The following is a 6,009-nucleotide window of genomic DNA, read 5'->3' on the forward strand; positions in this document are numbered from 1 at the left end:
ACAAGGCTGAGCTCCCCTTGGGGGACTTACACCTCCTGAGGATACCTGCGCTTTATCCCTCATGCCCATTCCCCAACACCCTGCTGGTTTCAGGAATCCGGGTGTCCCCCCCCCTATTCATGAATCTGAGAGACAAAGCAGGTATGTCAGGATTGGCTTCTCCACAGAGTGTGATTTTGGATTCCGCCAACATCGGAGTGGTTCCCTGAGGTGTAGGATAATGGATTTCATGGGGAGAAACAGGAGGCAGGTGTGTGGTTAGAAGAATAAGGACTGAGGGGTGGCCCAAGCCTAAAACCAGGTACAAAAGAGAAGCCAGTAAAGAGCGGAAAGGAGGGTCCTCTTCCTATGAATCATAAAGGTCATGGCCAGCACCCCAGAGCTAAATACCAGACAGCAGAGAAAAGCATCCCAAACTTACTTGCTTGCTGGCTTAGGTGACCCAGAGTCTTCCCAGTGAAGACCCAAAAGCCTTGTTTATCTCTAGCATCAAAGAAGAGGGGGTGACCTGTGAGAGATAGGCCTCGTGGTAAACTTCGGACCAGACCTCTGGGGGAGCTCAGCAGGTCTGCAAAGATTCTTCTGCCCCACTTCCTAACCACCGCCCCCCCCCCCCACAGCATTTCTTTCTCCTAGGTATGGGACAGAGCTGTTTGGAAATGAGAAAATTAATTTCTTTCTATGTAAAGGTGGGTGGGAGGTTAGAGAAGAACTTCTTATGCTTGACTTTGGAGGATAGGGTTCTAGTTACACACGTACCTTAAGGAAGAGGGATTATAGATGTGTGTGCTCCTACATGAGCCACTGGAGTGCGTGCACACACTCGAACACTCAGGAAGGCACACTCACATTTGAGTACGTAGACCAGAACGTGATAGCACGTCACTTCCTCTATCCTGCTCCCCCCGCTCCCCCTTGTTGTTTGAGACTGGGCCCCACACTGAACCTGGTACTCACCATTTCGGCTAGACTGACTGGAATTGCAGGACATGCTTCCTCAGAGCTGGGGTTATAGGTGCACACTGCCCAACCTAGCTTTCTACACATGGCTGCCAGGGATCTAGCGACAGTCTTCATAATTGCACAGCAAGGACTTTGCTGAATCGAGTTCTTCCTTACCATGGGGGAAGCAGACAACAGACTGACTAGAAATTTTCTTTTGAAGCAGCTTCTGAGGTTTTATATTTAGGGGTGTTTCCCCCGAAGCCCCAGCAGGGAATGAATGGAAATATATATTTATGATATAAAATTAACAGGAGTTGGAAGGGGAAGAGGAAATAGGCAAACTCTGGGACCAGGTCGGAAGTTCTGGTTTGGGTCATTGAGAGATAGTTGAGCAGAAGAGTGGGGTTTATAGGGTGGGGACTACAGTGAACTGTCTCACGCCAGGTGGCACGCATCCCATGGGCTGTCTCAAGGAGCACCATGAACTTGGCCATCTTTGTCTCTCTTCAGGCCCCAGGAGGTCCTTTGCCATTGGGCCTCACTTCGTTGGCTTCTTCTGGGACCCTCAGACTATTCTTTCTCATGGGGGGGGAATCACTGGAGTTCTTGCACCCCACTTGCATGTCTTGAGGGTGAAGAAGAAAGAGATCAACCCCCTTCCCCTCCCAGCTTTTCCCTTCTCAGCCTCCCTGGCCTCCAGTTTGCTGTCTCCAACACCTGGAGCTTTAAAACAACCAGAATGTGCCACCTCCCACACCCTCCACTTTTAAAAGCCTTCTCTTTTTATGGTTTTAGTCCCCACACACACCCCACCACAGTCTCGATTCTTTGACCTCACTGAGACTCCAAGTCTTAATTCCTTCTTTACCACAAGCTCCCCTGGCTTCATGGCCATGCTTGGAGGCACTTTTCTCAGATGTCATAGCAAATGGTATTACTGTTAGGTCTTGGAGCTACAGTGTCTCAGAAAGCTCCTGTGGGAAAGACTTAGTTTGACCCCAGATGATAGCTGTGTTGGGAGGGGGCAGAAGCATTAAGAGGTCGACCCTGGTCAAGGAAAGAAATCTCCTGAGGAGGGGTATAGGGGTATATTGATTGAGTCTCTTTCTCTCTCTCTCTATCTATCTATCTATCTCCCTCCCTCCCTCCCTTCCTCCTCCCTCTGTCTCTGTATTTGCCTCTCCCTCTGTTTTTCTTTTCCAAAACACAAGACAAACAGCTTTGAGCTGACACACACTTCCCAAACAACAGCTCCAACAGATCATGCACTGAAACTTCTAGCCCTGTGAGTCAAAATAAATCTTTTCTCCTTAAAATTGGTTTTCTTAGGAGTTTTGTCACTATGACAGAGAGCTGACAAGCACCTCCTTATAGCCCTTCTTTCAGCCCTCTCCCCACCCCCCCAAACCCCAGCTAAGAGAAGGAACACATCTCTGTCTCTTCACTTTGGATTCAGCCACACTGGCCAGTAGCCTGAGGCGGACAGTGTCTATGGGTGAATCTAAGCCTGAGTCTTAGAATGCATTGCACATAGCCAGTGCTGCCTTTAGAAGAGCGTGCCCCAGAGGAAGGATGAGGCATGAGCAGGGAGGCCTCAGCTGCTACAGCATGAAGTAAGAGCTAAACAGCATGGCCCAGGCAGGACCACCGAATTGCAGCCAACTGGGAGATTCCTGGTGCACAGCGTATGGGGGCGTTTGTTTTGCAGCATTTCTGTGGCAAGAGTCAACGGCTGCCCATAATCTTAAGGAAGCAGCCATCTTGTCCCACACTCAAAGAAGGACAAAGAGCAGAAGGCATGTCCCAGATGGCTTTTCTCTTTAATTAGCCTTTAGAGATGCCTCACCCAGACATTTCCATTTTTATCTCCTCGGCCAATGTCATTGCCACATCTACCCTAAGTATGTGGCAAAGGAAATATTTTTAACCGAGCTGCTCCAAGCCAAATCTAGGTCTTTATTTGGCTGGACGTTAATCTAGTGCATAACACGGATAGAAATAGAAAACAAACATGTAAGAGATCATTTTAGGGACCAACAAGTGCTGTGATGTGAAAGAGAGAAACTAGAAAGAATGGTTAGAGGATCATGAGCTCAGAGGACTGGAGAAAGCAACCAGAACCATACAAGAGAACTGGGTACCCAAGAAAAAAAGATGAAAGTTCCAAATTAGGGACGTGCTAGGCATATTTGAACAACAACAGGAAATGAAGCAGCAAGTGAGTTGGGAAGTAGCAAGTGGGGGGGTGGAGAGGAGAGCAGGCTGCCTACTGTGGAGTTCTGTGGGCTGTGATCAGGAGCCTGCACGTTGTTCCAGTTGATCTTCAAAGATTACTTCAGATGGAATGTGCAGAGAGGTTCATAAAGACAAGAGCAGAAACACCAGCAAGCAGCTGCGTGCAAGCAAGAGAAAGCATCAATCGCAGTTTATATTATTCAGCGCTGAATTAGAAATGCTAGCCAATGTAATAAGACAAGGGAAAAAAAATCAGTAAAAAGTGTACAGAGTAAAAAGGAAAAAACAAGTTTGTCGCCAGGGATGGCACCATTGTCTGCATAGAAAAAAAAAATCAAGTAAGTTGCAAAGAAGCTATGCAAAAGCTAGTAGTGAAGATAGCAAGATTGTAGCATACAGAAATGATATACAAAATCTTATATGCCAGCAAGGAATAATTAAAAAGTTACAATGTTGAATGTACCATTTACAACACCATGAAAATAATGTTGGAATCTAGGAAAACAAATGGACCGTCTATATCTTAGCAAATATAAAACTGCATAAAATAACTCAGATGGAACACACATGAATAGAAAGACATGGTAACAGACACCAAGTTTACAGGCGCTGATGTGCAGTCGGAATCACTATCAAAATCACAGAAGGATTTAAAAATACGACTCAACTGACTTGAGTCTGGTCTTTATATGTAGAAACAATGTGGCAATTTTGAAAGAGCAACAATGTTGGAGAGCACACTGACTAAGGATAAGGTTTTCTATAAAGCTAGACAAATCCTAACCCGGGAGAGGTAAAGAACAAGCGTAATAAACAGTGTTCATCAGAAAAGAACAATGCCCAGCAACCCCACATATCTAACTAACTGACTTGCAATCATGTAGGGACGCAACAACAATCTTCCTGGCAAGCAGCAGGAATCAACTGTGCATCCACAAGCCAAGGAAAAAGAAGAGAAGGAGGGAGGGGGAAAATAAGGAGAAGGAGGGAAGACAGTAAGAAACAAAAGAAGAAAATTGACCCATACCAGAAACACTAAAAAAATGATTCGTAAAATATTGAAAAACTAGGGGGCTGGAGAGATGGATCAGTGGTTAAGAGCACTCACTGCTCTTCAGGAGGTCCTGAGTTCAGTTCCCAGCAACCACACGGTAGCTCATAATCACATGTTAGTGGGATCTGAGGCCTTTCAGGCATGCAGGTGTACATGCAGGGGTGTATATGCAGATAGAATACTCATATACATTAAATCAATATTTTTTTAAAAAACCATAAAGCTCCATAATAAGAAAGCATGCCCCAAATTAGAAACGAGCAAAATTCTGAACACATACCTCACCAAAGAAGATGTGTGGGTGGAAAAATGTTAACTAATTAAAAGAGTCCAATATTATTAATCATTAGGGAAATATAAATTAAAACCATATATGATACTACAACTTACTCATTGAAATGGCTTTTAAAAAAAGAAAATTAAAGCAGGTACTACCAAGCTCTGATAAAAACACAACACAACAGAGACTCTCATACATTGCTATGGAAATGCAAACGCAATAATGGCTTTGGAAGACTATGTGAAACTTTCGTATAGGTTAAATATAACTAGCCTATGTGGGACTGGAAAGATGGCTCAACAGTGAAGAACTTACTTAGCTCCTGGATAGGATCTGGGTTCAGTTCCCAGCACCTGTGTCAGGGGATCTGATGCCCTCTTCTGGCCACTGTGGGCACCTGTAGTCATATGCACATACACACACACACACACACACACACACACACCCACAATGCATATACATAAGTTTAAAAGTAATAAAAAGCAAAATAATAATAATAAAACTTGCCTTATAAGCCAGCAATTTCATTGGTAAGTATTTACAGAGAAAGGAAAAAAAAAACATATGTTTACACAAAAACCTATAAACATTTACAGCAGTTTTAATCATTCAAAAATTAATGTGCTAAAAGATGGAAACAATCTAATGTCCCTTGATAAGTAAATGCTAATTTAAACAATGGAATGTTACGAAGCAAGGAAAACTCTTACTGCTAACCAAGGATGGATCTGGAATACATAACCCCCAGTGAAAAAATCCAGATCCCGGAAGCTTCACACTGGTTCTGTTCCTATCCATTTGCAAAAAGGTAAGACTACAAGAAGGAAAGCACATCAGTAGCCATCAAGAAGCAAGGGCCAAGGGAATCTTGGAAATGCTATGGGTGTTCTGACTCATTCCAGCAGATGAGTATGCACCTACTTAAGAAGTTACCCTTCATCCAACTGTGTCCGTAAAAAGGTAAATGAAGGCCAAGGGTGGTGGTACACACCTCTGATCCCAGCACTCAGGAGACAGAGCAGATGGATCACCCAGGGCTACAGAGTGAGGTCCCCAACTTTAAGAAAAGGAAGCAAACCAAATCAATAAACCTGGTTTTTGGAAAGACGTCTCCAGTTCATCTCACACAGTCCAAGCAGCCAATACAAGTTGGGTTCACGAGAAAGACTGGGAAGGGGAAGGGAGAAGCCCGGCTGAGTGATTAGGGGAGCTGAACAGCTGACTCACTGGCTGTTCAGACAGATGGACTTCCATCAGAGTAGACAGACTAACTATGCCATGCAGGACAGGAACCAGTGAGAGTGAGACCTCAGCAGCCTCAAGGACCCCAGAGAAACATCAATCACATTTCCTCACCCAGCCAGACTCATCCACATCACAAGATGAATGTAGCACCAACCTGACACCCGGCATTTTTCACTCACCTCAGCTGGTTTGTGTGGTTCATACGGTGCTTTCATAGCCCTGTTGAACTGAAGGAGAGGTGGACACATAG

Source organism: Micromys minutus (genome assembly GCF_963924665.1).
Source record: "Micromys minutus genome assembly, chromosome: 9".
In the NCBI taxonomy this organism is placed as follows: Eukaryota; Metazoa; Chordata; class Mammalia; order Rodentia; family Muridae; genus Micromys; species Micromys minutus.